We start from the raw sequence: 21,357 nt of genomic DNA, 5'->3' as shown, positions 1-21,357 counted from the left end.
CTCCCCCGTGCGCGGCAGCTTCGCCCACCCCAGCGCTCCCTGCCAGCCCCGCGGGGCGGCTGCGGCGGGGCCGAGCCCGCGGGCACCTCCCTCGCTGCATCCCCGCATCCTGCATCCCGCATCCCTGCATCCCTGCATCCCGCATCCCTGCATCCCCACATCCCGCATCCCTGCATCCCGCACCGCTCCCTCCCCGCATCCCCCGCGGGATGCGCTGCCGGGCGGGCGGGCGCACACGGACCGCGCTCCCCGGGGGCAGCGGCGGCAGCCAGAGCCATGTCTCCGGTGAGCGCTGGGGCTGCGGGGGGAGCCGCACTGCCGTGCCCGGGCTGGGCAGTCTCCCCGCGGGCGATGGGCGGCGGTGCGGGCGCTCGGGGGCGGCTCCGCCGCATCGCGTCCCGCAGCGGCGCGGGCAGCGCGGGGCCCGGCGGGCGCTGCGGGGCGGAGCCGCGCCGGGCGGGAGGAGCGGCGGCGGCCGCCGCTGCCGCCCCCGCTATCTGACCCGACCTTCCCCCTCTCCTCCTCCTCCTCCTCCTCCGCCCCCCGGCTCTCCTGCCCCCAGCGGCCCGGGAGGAACTGAACCATCGCCGCACAGGAAGTAGCGGCTGCGGGGAGCGGCGGCAGCGACAGCCGGGGCTGCCGCACTCAATGAGCGACGCTCCCGCAGCCGCCCGCCCCGCTCGCCCCTTCCCCGCCTCCCGAGGGCCGCCGGGGGCTGGAGGCTGAAGCGGGCACAGGCAGCTCCGGCTCTTCCCGAGGAGGAGGAGGAGGAGGAGGCGGCGGCGGGGACTGCAGGTTGGTGCCGCTCCGCCGGGATGCGGGGGGAGGCGGACGCGGGGCTGCATCCCCCGCACGCCGGGGCTCGGCCGGGAGCCCCCGGGGAAGGCCCCGCTCGCCGCCCCCGCTGCGGCGGCTCGGGAGGAGCCGGGCCCGGCCCCGCTCGGTCCGGCCGTGCCGGGGCTGCCGGCGCTTTGTGCGGTACCGGGGCGGGGGAAGGGCACAATGGTCCCGGCTGGAACGCGTCCTGCCCATCCCGGGGGACGTGGGCGCCGTCCCGAGTGCCGTGCACGGATGGACGGATGGATGGACGGGCGGAAAGTGGGGGAGCGGTGTAAAACAAAAAGAAAGAAGGAAAGCGCGATTCGGAGGAGCCGGGCTGTGCCTGGGTGCACGGCTTGCGAGTGCAAAATGGAGAAGAGCAAACCCTATTGATCTGAGAGGCAACCAGATGGGATGCTGTTGTGCCTGGATTCTGTTCGGAGGATGCTGATGGATATATTAAGGTTTAGAACCTGAATAAATAGGCGTGCTGATTGTCCCCTTAGAGCTTTTAATACACCGTATTCTGATGGAAATTTTTGTGTTGAGATGGTTACCTGTTTGATACCACACTTGTATGTTCTTCCCCTCCTCCTCTTTTAATCTTCATATTTCCTCATTGATCAGGCAGAGTCTGTGTGGCATGAGAAAGGAAAGTGTCAGAGTTTCCAGGAATTTTGCTGCTCATTCTTCAAAGCAGTAATAATCTTATTAGCTCATCAGGTTATCTTACTCATTAATTTCAAGGCCAAAATAAACTTGATGGCCTTACCCCTCTCCTGCTCAGAGGGAGGTGGGCTGGAGTCCAAGGTGGCATGTTTGCTGTCACTGAATTGCTGATGTGACAAGCATGTTTGAGACTGGGAGAACTCTCCACTTGGCTTGGCACTGCTTCTCTTGTGGTGACGCTCTTCACTTGAGACTGTGCTTGAACCACAGGTCCTTTGTGTGAATTCCAGTGTAATCTCAGATAGGTGTATGTGTTTGTTTTTTCTAGTTTGATTGTACAAGCGGTAGAGCTTGTACAGTTTCCATTCATTTCCTTGCAAGCCTGCAGCTGTGCAGGAGATGGTGAAGTTGAATGGGGTTGTGGTTGGGCGTTGGGCTGGTACAGAACTCCTTGTGCTGTGAACAGTTCTGATCCTTGGATTTTAAACATAAATGTTCTGGTATTTCCTGTAACTTTCACAGGAGCCTTGACTTTTGATCTTTTCTGTGCACTCCAGTCTTCTTTCCCTTTCACATCTATTGTTACTCAGCCTTCATGACGAAGATGCTGCTCATTACTTTCAGTATGGTTTTCAGCCTTTTCTAAGAGCATTCTTAAGAAAGTCTCATTATCTCTTTCTTGCCTAATTCCCACCTTCACCTTTCCACCCATATACACACAGTTAATTGGAGAAAGCAGGACAGAGAACAGTTGGTCTCCAAATATAGCTGGAATTCAACAAGCACAGGAAAAACACCTGACCAGATTGTCCCTGCTGAGCACGATAAAAATGGCAGGACCACTTATCCAAACTTTGTAGTGCAGTTTAACAATGCATTGCAGATAGCTCCGCTGAGAGTGCTCCAGTTGTGCCTGACAAGGGCTGAAATCAGAATGGGCTTTAGTTGAGGTAATGTTGGACAGAAAAAAAGAATGTTATTTCCTCTTCCCCTTGTGGTTTCTTTTGTCTTTGAGGAGGTGCATTAACTAACCGGACAAAATTCCACTTACAGGGAACTCTGCTAGAACAAGTATAGTTATTTTCCCCAGCCAGAGCCAAAGCTTTCTGCTCTGTGTTAATCTTCTTACAAAATGAAATTATTGCATAGTCCTGTGCTGCCTTATTTTTTTTTTCTTCTCTGCCTCTGTTAGCAGAAAGATGCATTGTTTTCAAATCCTAAATGGTGTTTTGTTTACTTACAAAACTATTGCAGAATAATTGGATTTGAGGCTTACATTTTGTGGGGAACAAGTGTGAATAAAGTATTGCTGTTAACTGTAATGAGTTCACCTATTCTAAATTTATAATAGCCATAAATTTTGGGATGCTGCTTCTACGCTCTATGCAAATCTGAAAAAAAAAATCAAGAAAGGTTGCATTCAATCTTGCTGCTTTGGCTTATGAGAACATAATTCTTGATAAGAATGACCAGGGTACTGATGAAGAAACTTAATTATCATCTGCAGTGGCTAAAAATGTCCTGTTCTTTCCCAGGGTGTTTTTTAGTGTTCATACTCGATTAGTGCAAGCATAGCCTGGTTGTAGTTGGTGCCTGAACAAAGACCAGGTGTTCTGGTCTTTGTTGGTACCCGGAGTGCTGGGAGGTAAAGAACAAAAGAAATGACAAAACTCAAGGAAAACCTAGGATTTCATTGCTTCTCAGACTGTTCTACTACCTTCTGTGCAGAGACATCTGTAATAAGTTCTTTTGTCTAGGCTTGCATTCCACTTTAGGGCCAGGGAGCTTTTGCTTCTGGGTAGCTCTTAACAAGTAATTGATAACATTTTATTTTCTTTTTTAACCAAAATTAAAAGGAAGGGAATAGAGAGATATTTGAAGATGTTATCCAAATTTCTTCTTTACCCATGATATTAACCAAGATAAAACAAGGAAAAGGAACACTCAACCCCAGGCCTCTGCTGCATGTTTGATGAAGATACTCTTAAATGTGTTGCATGAAAATCAGTTTGCCATCTGATGCAGGATCCTGGTAGGATTCCAGGCGTGAGTCAGCACCTAAGTTAGGGACTGATTATCACTAGGACACAGGCACCTGTGGGCAAAATCAAGCTAATCTAGGAAGTGATTAATTTGCTGGTGTACCAGACTTGGTTTATTGATTGCAGAGGTCCAAATTTCAAATGGTTAAAAAGGAAGCTAAACCTTTGCTTATGATGCCTCCAAAATCAGTATGTATTTATGATTTATCTGTAACATTTCCTTGTGATTGAGAGTCTGGACACATTCAGGAGTATGCAAGACATGGCAGTGATGAGAGGATGAACACTTAGACATGTTGCACACAAGTCATAGCAAATATGAAAGAAATATTTCTCTTTTTTGTAAAGACCAAACTACAAGTGCTGCATTTGGACCCATCCTTTGCAGCAGCTCTGCCTTCTGCTGTGCACGTGTTGGTTGTTGTCTAACCAGCAGATCTGTGCTGGGTGGGACATTTGTCTTGGGAACACAAGACTTGGGTTCTTGTTGTTGTCCAAATGAGAATTCAGTGTTACAAGAAAGAACTGAAAGCCCGTGTGGCTCTTTTTGGCAGGTAAAACCCAAATAGTTTTAGGAGGACAGGAAGTGCTGGGTGACAATTATGGTAAAGCTTTCCTGGCCTTTTCCCTGGAAGGTACAGAAATAATGCACAGCTCAGGGTACAAGGGGATACTTCACACTGGGCTGATGTGCAGAGGACACAATCAGAGCTCTCTGTTTCATGCCTGTTTTGTGAGTGTTGTCTTGCACCTTGAACTTTCCAAAGTTGTTGATCTCTATAAGACAAATCTGAGGAAAGCAGGAAATGGGATTACATCTCCCTGCTGTTGGTAAAACAGCCAAGTTGCTCCTGTTGCTTTTTTATTTTAATATTTTTTCTTCCCCTCCCAGCCCTTGTGGCTATTCTGCCATGCCAATTTAAGGAGAGCAAGCATGTAATTTTGGGCTTGTGCCTCCCCTGGGAATTGGGGAACTTTGGGACCTAGGCTCCATGAGGCTTGCTACTGCAATGCTGCACTTTTTGTGCACCCATAGGTGTCAGTTCCCCTGTAGAGAGGAAAATAAAGAGAAATACAGAGAACGAGCTTTCTGTTCCCTCTAGGATGGGGAATGAAAGCTGGTGTGCTGACTAGTCTTAATACTGTCATTTATCTTGCAGTAGTATCAATAATGTGGTGTTTGCTTTCCAAACAAAAGATGTGGTGTGTGTCCCGAAGAGTTTAAAGATCATTTGAAGCTGGCTGTAGTGGAAATGGTATTTTCTCTGCCAAATCGTCTGGGTTGCAACCTTGTTGCCTAATTGTGTGATTACAGCTGGAGTTTCAGACTGCTCAGAAAAAAAAAGAAACAAAACAAAGAAAATGCTTATCCTTGAAGTAGGTGTTGATTTCCCTGTATTTTATGAGAAAGAAAAGCCATATAGATTCCTTATACATTTGGACTGAAATGGAAGAAGATTTCCATACCAGTGAGGTGGATCCAAGTGCATTGCAGAATGTACAGAATCCAACAGCTCCTGTGTATTTAGAGGGGAGGAAAAAACCTTATTTAAACTGCTACAGTGTTCTGCATCAATGCTAAAAGCTATTTAATGGTCAGGCATAAGCAGTCTGACATCGGACTGTGTGTAGCAGCTCTTCTCCATGCAGACTTTCTCATTTGCTGTAAATGAGATTTCAGTGACATTTTTAGTTCCTTTTTTTTCCTCCTCTTGTTGTGTGTTAGCATTGCTTAAGTAATTACAGTGTGCTCACCAGAAGCCCTGACAGCCTAAACTGAGTTCTTTGTAAAAAACGCAGTGTTTCCCTAATTAAGAGAGACTAGAAACAGCACCTGAATCTATTAATTAAATAGTCAAAGTTGATCTCTATTTAGGATATATTAACAAGCAAAACAAAATACATTTCTGACTAAAATGTTGCCCAGAGTAAATGAGCTACTGTGATGCACTTTTTTTTGTGAAGAAAAATAATCTATTGGTGCTGCAACTGTCACACATGCACAGTCATGCAAAATTCATGTGAGATAGTTCCCAGTTCTATGGTACTGAGAACAATAGCCACTATTGCTTCTTCAAAGCTCTTCAGAGATGTTAAATAATCCTTGTGACAACCCTATGAAGTGAGTATTGTAGTAATTTTGTATGGATGGCAAAACAATTAATCGGCATTGTCTCCAGCTGTAATGAGAAAGTGGGATTTGCAGCGTGCCCAGGGCTGGCTCCTGCTTGTGAGCAAGGGTGGGTGAGCCTGTCCTGCTATCTCTTCTTTTATCTCTATCTGTGCTGATGGAAACAATCTGGAGATGCTGGGGTCATCAGCATGGAGGTGTGTAGGTCAGGGTGGAACCTGCATGTGCTGCTAAGGGATGGGTTTATCCCTTTCTGAATTATCCTGCCCATGTCATTGGCATCCCTTCCTGGAGGAGAGGTGTGTGGGCTGTGAAAGTTGGGCTGCTCAGACTGACTCCTGAGAACAAATCTCCTCATTTTTGGGATGAGATTCTGGCCAGACACTTCCCACTGGGGCCTTGCCAGCCTGGGCTTGCTTGGTTTGACTTGAGGATGGTCTCCTGATTTCCTTTGATCTGAGAAGGATGTGGGTCCCACTGCTGCCTCTGGTGGGTGAACACCAGCTGCATCTGCAGCTGGAGAGGTGTGGATCCCCAGGACATCAGTTCTCTTTGGGTCACACCAGTGTCACAGCTTTCCTGTGCAGCCTGCCTGTGGCTGCTGAGATGCTTGTGTCTCCTCTTCTCCTCCCAGCTCTGCTGCTGCCCTCCCAGGAGTTATAAATGCCACAGCAGATGGCTTGGGGAGACAGTGTCTGTAATTACTGCTGCAAGATTCGCCCAAGCTTGACTCTGCACAAAGAATGCTTTTTTCCCCCCTGCAGATTCAAAGTTGTTGTACTTCAAATGCAGATTTGGTCTTTCCAGGGGAACACGATGGAGAAAAATGTGTGATTTACCTGCTGGTTCAAAAGCAGCCTGTCTTTCCTCTTGGCATAATTCATATCACACTTTAGTGTTACCAGTTTTCTGTCTTCTCTTGCTAGGCCAGCTTTCATGTTCCTGATAGTGATATGGGCTAGACTGCTTATGGCCTTGAGTTTTGATAACAGCTGCCATACAACTAAATAACACAACCATAATCAGTTCATTTGACAAAGGCAGGTAACCTTGCAGCAGGTTTCAGTGTGAATGTTGTTCTTCCATCTGTGCAGCTCTAGGTTTGACACATCTTTATTGCCTGATGCAAGACTCATCTCCCAATTGCAGCTGTGATTGATTGACCCAAGGTTGTGCTGCACAGTGTTTTCTTTTGTCTGTGCTCCTTGCTCTAAATACCTTCCTGAAGTCTTCATCAGTGTGTCTGAGCTGAATCTTCTCTTGCATCTCTGATGCTGATGGCCCTTGGGTTATTAACCATGTAGCCAGCAAGGTTTGAATTATAAGAGGGCTGAAGCCAAAGGGAAAGAAAGGTTTTCATTTCCTGAGGTCAGTGTAGAGGCTGTGACCCAAATCATCCCCTGAGCAATGTTTTTTCCTTCTGATGGTAACAGCAGAGGTGGCGTCTCTGGTTCCTCAGACAGCTTCCTGTGGTTACTTATGGCACAGAGGATTGGACCCTTCTCTTCCTAGGGAGTCACCTCTATTTGAGGGATTTTTAATCTTATTTTTTTAAACTTGCTTTGCTTGTAAAGTACATTTGGCTAAATGTGTAAGTAGCAATGGCACTTTGGGCCAGGTTGCAGATTGTTATTGATCTCCATTTCCAATGAAATATCACTGGCATTGAGGTGGCTTTTGTGTTTTGAGGTTTTTATCTTGTCTTTTGCTTTCCTGGCCACCCCATGGCAAGGGGACAGGGCCATGCCTCTTTGCAGTCTCTGCTCACATCTAACTCTAATGAAACTTGTGAATTTTTTTGACACTGAATTTGTCTGTATTGCTCTTACCTGTGGAGAGGCCAACTGCTTGAAAACAGATGTATATCATATTTAGCTAGCACTGTAGCAAGGATGTTGATTGTATAATCTTTTAGGAATTGAGACAGCTTAATCTGAAATAGAATGTACCTTGAGTAACTGAGTTTGCTTTTTATTGTCTCAAGTTGAGTTGTTTCTGTCAATGGAAGCTGAACTGGCTGGCCCAACACTCCAGCTGCATTTTCCCCCAGCGTCTTCTATGATGGTACAAGACCTATTGCTGCCAAACACTGCTGATTCCTTTCAAGCTTTCCTGCCCAAATATTCATTAGAAAACACTCAGTGAGCCCTCTGCCTGCTCTGAAAAGACTGAGTTTGCATTCATTGCCTAACAGCAGTGGTGCCTTAATCTGAACTTGGAAGGCAGCAGCAGAGAAGTGCCTTGGCTGTAGATCACTGATGTTAGGCAGCAGGGTCACAATGTGCTTGCCCTGCTCCTCTGCTCTTCCCTGGCCATCATTTGCTGTTTGCTGCCAGGGATGTGTTGTGATATGGGGTTGACCTTGGCTCTGACCTGCTGCAGATGTGGTTGTTTACTACCTGTGTCCTTCTCAGCCCCCAGAAAAAGGCATTCAGCCTCACCTTTGAAAATTTTGGTTAAAAATGGCATTGCCTCAGCTTGTTTGTTGCAGCTGGAGCTGTGGCTGTGAATTGAAGACCATAACTTATGGTAAAGGTTTTTGGAGCATAGAGTCTAGGAATGAAGACATGTCCATTAAATATGTATGGTTATGGTGTTAGATGTATTCTGCTGCTGGCAAACTCTCCTGGGTGCAGCTCTACCTATACCAAAGTCCTCTTGATGGTACTTCTGGTTTGTTTGTTTTGGTTTTTTTTTAAACTTTGAAGCTTTTGCCAACAACTTTCCAATAAGAAGTTTAATTTTTGTTCTGTGTGCTGTAGGTTTTTTCTGCTGTACTTTCCATCGATCTACACTGACTCTTCCAACACCAATTCTAAACCTGTGCTGATGGCTCCCAAAGGAAGCTGTGAGCTGCTGTGAAGGGTTATCTGTGGGTGACTTGGCTTGCTGGCCCTGAGAGGAGGAGGATGTGTTTTTGTACGAGGGAAGGCAGCAGAAGCTTTTCTGCACTTGGCGTTGCATTTGAAACGAGCACTGGTTGCCCTTCACACCACTGCTGCTGTGAAGGAAGGCAAATCCTTTGAGAACATGATTGGGTTGATAATGGCAGTGAAGGCTTCCTTCTCAGTGAAAGAACATCCAAAAGAATGTGGTTTCACATTGGTTTAACAGGCATTTCCTTCGTTGATTTATTTTAATAAAATTTTGCCTAGATGGCTTTTTTAATTGAATGTTTAAGTAAGCTGAAAGCAGGCATTTTACTGTCTCTCTTTAATTTGTGCTGATACATGGTTTAGCATAATTATTTTTTAATGCCCTTTTTTAAAGTGTAGTGCCCTCATCCTCCTGACCCTCTTCATTCAAGAAGTGGATTTAATTTGGAGAGAAATGTCTGTTGTATCACTGCCCTGTGGCAGGGAGGTATGTGGGAGGGGTGGGCTTGGTAATAAAAAAAATGCTGGCTTTTAAAGTGATGGGTTCAGGCCAAAAAGCATAAAGAATGGTCTGAAGCATACTGTGGTGTTTGTAAGCTCCCTTTCTGAACCTCATGAATTTAGTTCTAAATATGAACCTTGCAGCATTGCACAGATGCCTTGGTTTTACTGTGTGACCTAAAATAACCAACTTACAGTTTTTGTCCTTTTTTTTAACCCCCATTCCTCTCTCAGGCCTGTCCATTTTTGTTGGCCAGCATTAACTGTCCTGGATCCCTAAAGAGGAAGCAGAGCCATGTTCCTCTCTTTTTAGGTTTCTGCCTGATCCAGTGTGTGGAATGGTGGAGTGCTCCTGGGTAGGAGGATTTTGTCACTGAGCAGATAAAACTGGCTACCTCCTGTCTCGTTGGCTCCTTGCTCTTCCCCAGTGCAGCAGGAATATCAACCCTGGAAAAAAAGGTTGGCTCCATCATTTACAGGGGGATTGCAGGAACAGAGGAGTCTGCTGGTACTCTTGAACCCTCCCTTTGAATAAGATTAATCACACAGTCTCAATTTTTGGTGATGCCAGTGCCTACATTCATTAGTGCCTCTGTATTTACTCTTGAGGCATTTCTTTAACACTGCTCATTAACACAGCAAGGTTGGCAAAACTTCTAAAGGGGAAAAAAGCTCTAGGCTTTCTTGTATTCCTACCAAATACCTGCTTTGATAATAACCAAAAATGTAGTGCTTCCACTTAGCAGTTTGAAACTTGAATATGGGTTAATCTTAGGTGTTGCAAAAAAACCCCAAGAACCTCAAACCCTTCCTTGCTCTCTGACTCCAAAGGAAAACAAACACCATAGATGAGGGTACACACACAAAATGGTTCTCCTTGGCATGAGCTGCACTGTGGCATGAGCTGAAGGCACTTTTTCTTGTGGACCAAGCTGTGAGAAAAACTGAGTAGGAAAAAACATTCCTAGAGATGTCTAGAAAACATTAATAAAGGGGAGGTTTAAAGAATCAAGATGGTTCTAGGTAGAGAACACCTGGAAGCCTGCTGCAGGAGAAGAAGGGAGTGAGCTGCTGTCTGTGCCTGCTGTAGAGAGGACAAGTTAGAGATTTTAGATGCAGAATGGAGAGCTGCAGAACTTTGGGAAAAGCCTTCTGTTGCCAAGCAGGAGTTGGAAAATCCATTTTGCTGGAAGGAACTCAGAAAAAAAAGATCTGGCAGGTGATGAAGTAGAGTTGGGGTTTGGTGTTTCTGTACTGGGGATGGAGTGCCTGGAGTCCCTGGTGGGAAATGAGCCCTTATGTGATGTGGAAAGGGGCAGGGGAGATCCAAAGAATGTCAGTTCTGGGCTTCCCTGCTCATCCCTTATGTTGCTGTGCCAAAAAATAAACAACAACAAAAAAAACCTAGGAGGGAGTGGAGCACAAGAAATTAGTAGTCATGATGAAGAGAAGTAAAAGGTGATGGAGAAGCTGTCAAAGGTGGGGGACAGCTGGGTTAGGTGACTTATGGAAATCTCCTCTAGCTGCACACCCTGCAATTTTATATTGGGAGAGACTCGTGTTCCAGCCCTGCTCCACTCCTGGAGCCTCACGTGCTGTGAATTCCTGCACAGGGCAACAGTGACCTATCTCAGTGTCAGATCAAATAACCCTGGGAGGGATATTGGGATTTTTGCTTTGCTGTCAAGTGGTCCTTGCAGATAGGGGCTGCTTCTTATCTTCCTCCTGGAGAAGCAATTCACTTGCAATCTGTGCGTGTTCCCTGCAGAAGGTGGAGCAGAGCCTTGAAGGTGGTGACCTTAGAGATCAACCTCAGAACAGGTGCTGGAGCTACCAGAAAGACCAGGGTGTCTTCAGTTTGTCATTTATTTTCAGCCTTTGGGCTCTCAGTGAATTTCTGTGGCACAGTGAATTCCTGATGAGCAGCCAAGGGAGAGTGGTAACTACCAGGAATGCATGGAGGGCACTAAACAAAAGCTGAAAGGCTGGGTAAGTGCCTGCAGAATTTAAATGCAGGTGCTGCTTCTCTCTACAGCACAGTCCTGCTTGTCTTTTTGGTAGTGCAGCCATTACATGAAGCTGGTGGGTGCAGAAGTAGTTTTGCAGAGCCATAAGCACTGAATTAAAATCTGAGTCAGGTTCCTGGCTCCCTGTAGCGGTGAACGCTTCGCTTGCAAGCATCTGAGACGAAGTACCAGAAAATTTATGGACTGTGATGGTCTGTCACTCTGTGAGCAGAAAAGAAATACCATCCAGCTTCCTGAATTGATGTCTTTGGTGCATGGTGAACCTAAAAATATTTGGCAGGACATATGGTCTTTGTGTGTTGGTGAAACACAGGTGATCTGGGATGCTCCACGCAAGGAGGTGCAAGTGGAGCATCTTGTTCTTGGAGTTCTCTTCCCTGCAATGGACAGTGTGTGACCTTGGCAGTGCTGAGCTCTCCTCAGCTGTGTCTCAATAAAGCATAAAAAAATGTGTGTATCTCTAATGTAAATGAGGCACAACTTGCCCCCTGACCACAAGGAAATCCACTCTTCCTGTTGCTCAATATGCAGAGGGCACACAGAACTGAGATAAACTGAGCCTCCATTTGATAACTCAGTAATTTTTGGGGGAATCTGTACTTTGCTGGTTTTCAAAATACCAGATGCTCTTCTTAGAGGGGAGCCCTGCTGTGTTTCTGCCTTAATTCCAGGACAACATTAAGATGGGGTTCTGTCCACTGGAAGCATTTTGGATGTTATTGTGAGGTAAATGGAGCCTGCATCTTGAGAGACTGTCTTTTGCAGATAATGTAGTGTTTAGAGTTCTCAGATCTGGTGGAATTACACATATCAGAGAGGGTATGAACAGCAGAAAGCCAGCTACCTGCACTCCACAGTGCATATTTGCTCTGGATAGCCATGAGTCCTCATTAGCTGTGTGTGCTTCTAAACCTGTAAATAGTTGTTACACAAATTAAAATCCCCACTGCACTGATACAGGTCCTCTCAGCAGGGGCGTCTGGCTGACAGCAAAAGTGTTTAACAAGTTCCAGCAGCATCAAGAACATACAACCTGATTACAAAGTGGGAATTTTCTTTCCTGCACTGAACTTTTTTGCTTGAAATTTTAACTTGCATGTCTTCTCTAGAAGAGGGTGGATCTCAGACAGGTGAAATTGTGCATCTCCAACTTATCTTGGTATAATTGTTTCTTGTTCACCTCCTCCTCCTTCTCTTCCTTGTTTCATCCCACTTATTGTGGGTTTTGTCAGGGCCCTTTTTTAGACATTTAGAATCAGTTCCCAAATGACAGGAACAAGCAGGTAAGTTGAATGCTGCGCAGTGTGACAGATGCAGTAATTGTACTAGCCACACTTCATCTTTGTGGCTTTCATTTTTGTGCTTCCAGTATACTCAGATCAGGTTTTCTTTCCTGTACCTCTAACCATTTTTTGGTACAAGCTGTGTGTGGGGGGAGGAGGAGGAGCATAAAGGGAGGGAAAATTGCCTTTATTCCTGGTTTTTCTTGGGTTTAACATTTACGTTGCCATGGGGTGGGGACTGCCAAGTCCATCTGTGGGCAACCAGCAGACCTGCCCACATTTACACATGTAATATTTGGGCAGCCACTGCTGTTTATTCAGCTGTGAACTAAGCCAGCAGGTCTAGGGGATGGTCTGGGTTGGAAGGCAGGAATGTGTCAGGGAGATGCTGTGGGACCTGTGCAGCATCATCTGCTCAGCCTGTTGCTTTTTGGGACTCCTGTTGCCTGTCTGGTTCTGAATTCCTGTGGCACATCTCTCCTGCCCTTGCTTACTGCTCCTTGGGATCTGGCACATCTTGGATGTGCTGTTTGTCAGATTCTTTATTTTCTCCACTAGGAACTTGTGGAGTTGTTTCTGCTGCCTCTTCCCCGCTATGTCCCACCAAGGCACTTTGTGAGGGCTCTTACAGCCATTTAAGAGCTGCTGCCCATTTTTTAGGATGCATTCTCTCTTCCTTTTTTTGGGAGTCCTAGTTTTCTGCCTCGGGTCTGGACGCAATCCTAATTTATGTAGAAATCCTATCTTGAAACTTGTTCAGTTGTTAACTTATCACAGACAGCTTTGCAGTTCTTGTGATGGAAGTGAGAGTTTCTGCATGTGGAGGGGGCTGTGCTAACTCACTAAAGAGTTTGGTTATGTTGGCCAGTTCTTGACTGCAGCTTTTTTAGGTCTTTAATGAGAGGTTATTTTGGGAGGAAGAATGTAATCCAGCCAAAAATCAAATTTCAGTCGAGGCTGATTCATTTTGTATGGGCATGTTTTGGTTGCTGGGCATTGCTCACAACAGAAGTTAGAAGAACTGGAGTGTTCAAACTAATTTTTACTAGGTCTTTCCCACTGGCAATGATTGGCTTTCCTGACATGGTTTCATTTCAGACTTCGAAACACTAATTTCTGTTTTGTATTAAATGTGTTTTTGACTAACAGAATGTGTTGGGGAAAGTAATAAAACCCAAAGGGAAACAAAACCATTTCCTCTTGCCATAGTGTTTTGTCTGCAGATCAGAAATGGCCATACTTTCTTTTGACCTGTTTCATTGCTAGCGTGAGCTTGAAATTTAAAATTCCTGCACTGAGCAGAGTAAACTTAAAAAGCACCCAAGTAAATTAAGGCACAGTATTTGGAGTCTAAAAGATGTCACCTTTGTTCACCACCATGTCACAGTGGTCCCCATTAGCAATCATTGTGGCCTTGGAGAACAGGATGGCTCTGTGAAGTTAGGAAATGCTTTCCAAAAGCATGAAGTGTGTATTTCAGGTAGTTAATGTCTATAATGTCTGATATCTAAAACCTGGGGGGAGGGGGTTGAGCTCATAATGTATGCTTTTGCATATTGGAGCTTGATTGATTTTTTTTTTTTTTTTTAAAGAGAGAGAAACTGCCACAATCTCTCACAAAGTAATAGAGGGAAATAGTGCTATAAATCCCTTGATGTGTTCTGAAAGCTAAGACCTTTCCTGCTGCTACCTTTTATTTTCCTCCTGTGCAGCTCAGATTTTTTATTATGTGCTCTTTCTCTCGTCACTATTCTCAAAAGTTTTTTCAGACAGACTGATACCATGTAAAATATTGAAAATATTTACACTGAGAGAGGAACTTTTTTTCTGCCCACCAAAATCATGTGTCTGTCCACCAAATGAACTGTGTGGAATGGGGCAGGAGGGAGGCACCAGCCTGGTTCTAAATTACTATCTCTGCTTTAATTAAATGTTCCTGAGACTTGTGGGGCAGCTTGTGTAGCTGAACATCTCATGTCCCTTTAGGTAATTTAGGGCATTTCTCCTGGCCTGGAGCCACCATCTCAAAGGGCACTGGCTGTGTGTGGCATCTGCCAGGCCTGTGTGGATGTTGTGGATGTGTCTTGGAAACATCTAAAAACATCCCTTGATGCTATGTTTAGAATCCCAGATCTCTTCCATAAGTGTTGGTTAGAAGTTCAAGGAGCAATTTTTCTTCTTTTCTGTTAACCTGGAAGCCTTTTCCTCAAACCTCTGTCATCTTTTCATCTCCCTGCCTTCCTGCCTGTGTGTTCAAAGCCAAATGCTTTAAGTGCCAATATGCAATATCCACAGGTCAGTGCATAAAGTCAGTTTGAGATTATTTTACTCTCTTGAAGATGTCATTTCATGGCTATAATCTCTAAAATCACTCTGAAATTAAGGTCTCTGATTAACCTATAATAAAGGAACATTGCAAAAATGCAGGTGCAAAGAGGTTAGAACTACTCTGTCTTCAAGGAAAGGTACATACGGAACAGCAAGTGCTGTAAGCCTTAGTATTTTCATTATTGTTGTGGTCAAGTTTTTTTATTATGCATTAAGCAGTTTATAGGCAGCTGAGCAATGTAGTGCTTGCTTGCTTGCTGTCTCCCCTATTTCTGGCCCCCAGTGTTATCCCCATTTCAGTGAAATACAATTCCTCTGCTATGATCAAGGCAGGAGGAATAAGGTAGTGATTGGTATGGTGAAATTTCCCCCTCCCCTACTTTCCCATTGTCTTTTAACACAGTGCTTCCAAAGAAAACATTGTGTGATAGCTTTATGGTGTCTCTGATGGTCTAAAGAAACTAAATAAAACAACTCCAGTGATTAGCAGCTTTGGAAAAATATTTGTCCTGTGAAGGGAGAAGTCGTTCCCTAGCAAACATTACTTGCACCTCTATGCTTTCCAGAGGATAACACTCTGATAAATGTTTTAAATCCTTTTGGTTGCAACATTCCCAAGTGTCCTGAATAAAGTTGCTTTTTTAATTTTTCATTTTATCATCATTCCTAAAGAGTGGTTTGGATTTACAGAAGGGGCTGTTGTTGCAAACTGCCTTAGAACAAAAAATATGACAACCATCCTGAGCTGTGGAAAGAAAGATGAGTGTAGATAGTAGGAGAAAGTCCAGTCTCTGAAAAGCAGCCACATCAGTAGTGCTAATTGGGGTAAAGTTCAAGGAGTCTCTGAATGTTGTTGTTCTCACTGTCTGAATACCTCTCAGATGTTAAGGTGGTACAGGTTGCTGGGTCACTAAGATTCCATTTTTGTTATGACTGCTTTTATGTAGGGCTATATAGATTTAGTTGTTTCCTTTTTTGAGTAAGTATTTCCTATTTTTGAATGCCCTTCTGAGAGGCAAGGCATAGAATGGAAGGGGAGAAGTTGCAGAGGAGGGGGGAGTTTACATATATATTCCTTTTCTCTTAGTTTTTATTTTCTATGTTCAAGAGAAAGAGAGGAGCAGTGTTCGCTGTTTTTAAGAATCAAGTAATAAGCAGAGTTTAAACCTAGAAATTAATAACTAGAAACCTTCCCTGCAGATCAGTAACTCGTGCCCATCTCTCTGGTGGCCAGCATTTAAAATTGTGCTTCATCCAGATTATTGCACTGCTGAAAGCAAACATTCTTGCTCTTGAAGTGCATCAAATGCTCATTGCAGTAGTGCTTAATGTGCCTGATTTCAGAAGGCATTCTGCTTATTTTTACCTCTTTTTCTTTGTCTAAAATTCAGCCACTACTTTGAATAGGGGTCAAAATATATTCTGTTTCCCAGTATGTACATTGAAAAACAGAGTCTCACAGCAGTGTGTTACAGAATTGTAATGGAGAAGTAATACAACAGTTTATTCTTTCTAAATATTTCAAATTATGTTTGAGGACTGTAATGAAATGGTGCTTTGTGGTGTGACAAACCACTGGTAAAGTTTGCAGGGGTGGATTTAGCCTGGGGAGGAGGTGACAGCAGAGCTGGGCAGGGGGGCAGGACACGGGGTTGAAAAGCCAATTCTGGCTCTTGGCAAAATGCGCTCGTGAGGAATCATAACCTCTCCTTGTAACCATAAAAGAAAACGGTCAGAGGTCCAGAGGGCAGCTGTGTGTTTGCTCTACCTGTGCACTTTACCCTGGCTGTGTGCCTTTTCCAAGGGATATTTATATTTTGAGCAACATGAGATTGCAGCTGGGCCCGTGAAGGACGCGAGGGGTGGTTTGGACACTCTGGCTGTTCCTCTCTGAGCTGCTCATTTCAGCAGTGCCTCCCCAGCCCCCTGCAGCTGGACACATCTGGAGGCAGCAGGGTGTGCAGACACATCTGGCCAGCTGTGCCTTGTGCTGGGGATGCTGTGGGGCACTGCTTTGGTGAAGAATCCCTGGATGAAGAAGATGATGAAGGTGGAGCTGGCCATGCACTGAGTGAGCTCTGCTGAGCTGTGTGAGCAGAAGGTGCTGCTGGATTTAGGGAGCTGCTCCTCTGGCTGAGCCTGAATCCCTCCTGTGGTTCCTGTCCCCTTTCCCTGTGGTGGGTAAGCCAGAGGTGATTTGTGTCACAGCAGGTCTTGGGTGCTGCAGGGTTACCTGTTGTGTGGGAAGAATGGGGTAACCTCATTTCTGTTTGCTGAGAGTGGTTTGGGATTTGGTGTTTCGAGGTGATGGTTGTGCTGGGGGGCAAGGTGAGCTTGGGAACTCGTTAATGAAAAGTGGCAATCACAGGATCATAGAATGTCAAGGGGTTGGAAGGGACATTAAAGATCTTTTTCCAAACCCTCCTGCCATAGGTAGGGACACTCCTGGCATCTCCAAACCCCATCCAACCTGGCTTTAAACTCTTCCAGGGCATCCACAACCTTCCTGGGCGACCTGCTCCAGTGTCTGACCACCCTCACAGTAATGAATTTCTGACTGATGACAAACCTAAACTTCTCCTCTTTCAGTTTGTACTGGTTACTCCTTGTCTGTCACTGCAATTCCCCTACATGTCACCTCTGGAGTGAGTAGAGATTTTAATCTATTTACCACTGAATGTGCTGTACTTGGGATGCTCTGTCAGCATGGAATTCTATTTTCCATGTGCCAGTAAATATTTTAACCTTTAGTTATTAATACTGTTTTATGGAGTCCATATTCCTGAAATAGCAATTACTTTTTAAATTTCTCATCCACTTAGGAAAAGTTGTCTTTACTCATGTATTAATTTTCCCTCTGAGGATAATAGAGACATCTTTTGCTCCCCATAAATAAATGAATGTGGTGGATGTAGAGAGGCATCTCATTTCTTTTTAATTTCTTTGTGTAGGAAGTGGCTCTACTGTTCCATTTTAACCTCTTGTAGCACCTGGAAAATAAGAATCAGGGAAAGCCTAACCCTGTAGTCAGGCTGACAAGGAGGTGTGAAAACAGATTACTTACATGTGGATGCAATTGAGTCTTTTTAGTGGAGCTTGAATGCAGTCAGTCTTACTGTAGGACCCAAATCTGTCAAATTTAAATGACAAGAAGAAATCTGGTTTTTTGGGATTTGATTGTTCATTTCTCTCTTTTTTTCTCCATTGCCTTTCTTTATGTTTAGAAATTTTATACAGAGAAAAGAAAAAAAAATCCAACTTGCTTATTTGAACAGTGTTAGTTTCCTATGGTCAAATGTTGTGATTTTTTTTTTTTTCCTTTGATTTTAAAATTTTAAAAACCATGCTGTGAAATGAATCTGGAAAGCAGTAGGTAGACTAAAAAGGAGAGTACACTTTAACACAAATAATGGAGCTCCCAGGAGCAGAGACACTGGAAGCACAGGGAGAGAGGCACACGCAAGAAGGAATAAATCTCTCTGACTGTGCTGCTGAATGCTCAAAAGTCTTCCTGCATGTGGTGTGAGTAAATTGCCAGCTGTCTTTGGTGCTCAGGAATAATTATTCCCTTCTCCTTGAGTCATTCTGGAATCGTTCAAGTCTATCTGTACATGAGCAGGGCTTTTTCTGTTTCTTCTGATACCTCCGGAGTGAGCACTGCTTGGCACCACCCCATGCAGTGTGAGGCTCACTGAGCTGAGCCAGGGTAGAACTGTATGAGTTGTAAAGAGACTCTTTAGGATTGACTGGAGGGGAAAAATATTTTTTAACATCTCTGCTTATTGCAGGCTTTTTGTTTTTGTTTTTTTGGGGGTTTTTTTTGTATGTTTTGTTTTTCTCAGTCTCAGGTAGAAGTTGTTTGGATGAAACACATAGGTGGAAGCAAAAGACGATGTAGTAAAGCTGCCTGGTTGAGGATGTAAAGCTGCCTGGTTTTACTTCCCTAAGACTTTTAGCAGACTTATTTTCCCTAAGTTAGTTTTTGTCTATGGCTTTTTGTGTGCATATGATGCTGAGTGCATTTTCTGCCTTTTTCTGCCTAAGATAGGGCTCAGCTGTTGAAAGTTTCTATGCAATGTTTATGCACTTGGAAGCTTCTGTTTGTGGGTTTTGCTGGATGTGATTTTTAGAGCAAAGATAGGAGTAAACTTGGATCTGGTGAGGGAATTGGTGGCTCTGTCCTGCACTCCTTGGAAGTTGCCATCCTGTCCTAGCAGAGGTGAGAGAAGCCTGCTGTGCTGCCCTAAATAAACTTCCTTGCTGTGCTCAGAGAGGCTGATTGGTTTCATTGATAGAGCTGTAAATGAGACAAACCAGCCTTCTTTAAAGCCTCTCTGCCTAATGAATCAGTCAGGATGTTTTGATCTCTCCTGTACAGTTTTCCACCTGAGCTACTCTTGACTATAAAGACCTAAACTTACACCATTATGTGGCAAACCCTTTTAATTTGGTTGTTGTCACTTGATCCTGTAGCTGTTGCTTAAAGAAGCCAGCAGAAAGAGCTGGGCAGTCCCTTGCTTTTGTGTCCCTGTTCCTGGTGTCCCCTTTCCTCCTGCATAGATCACAACGCCTGCACACATCTGATCCCCCCCAGAGCTGGTGTCCAGGTAAAGTTTCGCTGCTCTCCTTGTCAGGGAGCTCCAAACAAGTAAATGAACAACAGCTGTATTGATCAGGGCAGCATGGAAAGGAAGAAAATGAGTTTAAAAGAGCATCTGCTCCCACATTTTGCTTGGGACAGGGGATCATTGAGGATTTGTCACCTGGAAGGGTCAGGGTGAATGGGTAGCATTTTCTGGCTTGTTGTCATTGTGTTTGCTCAGCTCAGCACTGGTCAGTGTGCTGCCTGGCCAGCTGGACCCAGGCTCCCTGTCTCTGGCACAGGAAATTCTGTGCTTGGAAAAGTTTTCCTTTAAATACTCAGTGATCTGAGAGAAAAAGCAAATAAAGTTGTCATCTTTCCCCTCATGGCCCCTGCTTGCCCTGCTCCAGCCCCAGAATTGTTTCCTGCACAGAATTGTTTTGTCTTGTCCATTTATTTTGTCCCACGCATCTTCTTCTAAAAGAAATCCACTTACTGTATTCATAATTTATCTTTTTAGGCAGCTTTTACCCATTCTTCTTCATTATCAGTATGGTTTCTTTGTTTCCCTCTGTATCTTTTTCTAGACTTTCTCTTATTTTCTTTTCATTCCCTGATTCCTTTGCAGAGTCACCCCTTGGCTTCTCAAGTCACAAGCCAGAATTAGAGGGTGTAGGAATTATCCCAGGGATAATCCCATGTCTCATAAATCTGGGTGCAAAATGTTATTTCCCTCCAAGCAAAGCTTCCAAACTTGATTTAAAAAAATTACTAGTTACAAAGACTATCCTGGCCCTAGGGAAGTTGTTCCAGGGAATGCTGATCTTTGTGTTCTGTGACTTCTGTGTTTTTTAGCTTCATCCAGCATCTTTGTTCACTCACATTGTTTCTCCTGCCTCTCCAGTGGAGTTTTCTTTGTCTGCTTCTTCCTCCCCTCACTCAAGAACTGTCCCAAAATCTGATGTGCATGTTTTCCTCTTCACCATTTCTTCAGGACCTAATTTTTATGCCTTTTGGGTGGAGTTACTGACTGGTTTGAAAGCCATTGAGTGAGCACTAGAAGACTGTTAGTATGGTTTTACTCTTCAGGCTGACTTTGGAGGAAGCAATAATCTCATGTCCTGAGTCTCACTGGGCTCAGGAATTTGCTGTGTATGTAGAGCCCTCCCTTAGTTTTCAGTGGCTCAGCATTTAGAATTTAAAAACAAAATCTGCTGCTTTGCTTTTCCAGGTTCCTGTCAAGGCTTTTGTGGGGGAAGGCAGACCTTTTGGTCACATGGGAAAAAAAACTCATGAAAAAAACAGCAGGACTCCTTCACAGGACTCTGTATTTTTACAATCCTGATAGATAGACAGAGTGTCATAGCTTTATTTTTATTACAACAGTAAGGCCCTATTTGCTTTCAGCCTTGTGTTTTGCAGGACTGGAAATAAGTCCTTGAGGCTGTTGGTTTTTCAATTCATGAAGGTAGTGCTGGAAGCTCTTTGAGGAGAACAAGTGGTTTTTTACCACCCTTCAGTTTGACAGTCAGACCAAGGCTTTTCTGTGGAAAACTGGCGCTTTCCTTGGAAAGGTCAAACGTTTGTTCAAATACCAGTGTGCAGAACAGAAAACCCTTTGAGAGCAGGTGTCCAGAGATGTACCAGGAGTTATCTGCCTGTCTCTTATTATACCTGTCACCAGAGAAATCTGGTGAATGGGTCTCCAGTTGCCAGCAGGAGAAGTGAGTTACAGTGAACAATAAGGGGCCCATGGGGAGTGCCCAAGGCATCGTCTTTCACACAGACTGAAAGCTCTTTTCTTCTGTGCAGGAAAAAGAAAAATAAGGAAAACGTTAGTCTGCTACTGATGGGACACATGTGAAGCATTAGGAGAAATTAAAAGGTCGGGTTACTTGCAGTTCTCTGAAGTTGGATCTGTATCTCTGTGCTGACAGAATTGAGAGAAGGTTTTTTTTTTTCCAACTTCCAAGAAAAAGGAGAGGACCAGTCAGTCTGGCATAGGAATATAAACCCACTTCTGTTCCTCAAAGTATAAAAATTGCTTGGTGGAACAGATTGAATTGTGTGAAGAACCCTTGGAGCACATGTACGTTTGC

General features: G+C 44.7%; 1 protein-coding gene across 1 annotated transcript in view; it reads left to right on the top strand.

Annotated features, from left to right (window-relative positions):
- The first annotated feature begins 550 nt into the window (after positions 1-550).
- AGPAT3 (1-acylglycerol-3-phosphate O-acyltransferase 3) overlaps positions 551-21,357 on the top strand; it is an 81,953-nt gene continuing 61,146 nt past the window's right edge. The window contains exon 1 of the mRNA XM_033051535.1: positions 551-795. The gene's annotated coding sequence lies outside the window, so the exon portion shown is untranslated. The remainder of the gene's footprint in view (positions 796-21,357) is intronic.

The sequence above is a fragment of the Catharus ustulatus genome, chromosome 2, assembly GCF_009819885.2.
Source record: "Catharus ustulatus isolate bCatUst1 chromosome 2, bCatUst1.pri.v2, whole genome shotgun sequence".
Taxonomy (NCBI): domain Eukaryota; kingdom Metazoa; phylum Chordata; class Aves; order Passeriformes; family Turdidae; genus Catharus; species Catharus ustulatus.
This window is presented reverse-complemented; position numbering and strand designations above follow the sequence as displayed.